Consider the following 591-nt stretch of genomic DNA (forward strand, 5'->3'; position numbering starts at 1 on the left):
ATCCCCGTGGTGGGACCTGGGACCTTCTGCCGTGGGCCTTAGAAACCCACTTGCCTTGACAAGTGGTGCCCAAAGGGATCTCTCTGGAGGTTTCTTCTGCTGGGGCATCAGCTGGAGGCAGAATTTGGTGTAGCCCAGGGCTGCTCTGCAACCCAACCAGGAGTTGTGAGGGTTGGGAGGTGCCATTCCCTGCACTGATCTCCTGCAGCTTCCCTGGCTCCTTCCCCTTAGATCCCACTCAGGACCTGGGTGACCTCAGCCTTGGCCCCCAAAATTCCTTCTGCCTCTCTCAGAGGAGGGGCTTGGCCAGCCCAGGGGCTGCAGGGGGTGGTGGGAGCTCTTCCTTGGCTGCTGATTTAGGCACAGCCCCATTAAAGTGGGACATAAAGCCACAGGTCCATATGTCACAGCTCGGTGACCTGCTGGATCCCAGCACCCCTTCACTCCCTGGGGCACCTTCTGCAGCCAGGGCTGAGCTCTGGCTCTTTGAACTGCGTGTCTGGAAGACTGAAAGTGCAGAGAAGAAACAGACCTGGGATAGTCCAGCTGGAAAGGGGGGAAAAACACCCCAGGTCCTCATCCTGATGGTCC

The sequence above is a fragment of the Merops nubicus genome, unplaced genomic scaffold (genome assembly GCF_000691845.1).
Source record: "Merops nubicus isolate BGI_N331 unplaced genomic scaffold, ASM69184v1 scaffold6709, whole genome shotgun sequence".
NCBI classification, from domain to species: Eukaryota; Metazoa; Chordata; class Aves; order Coraciiformes; family Meropidae; genus Merops; species Merops nubicus.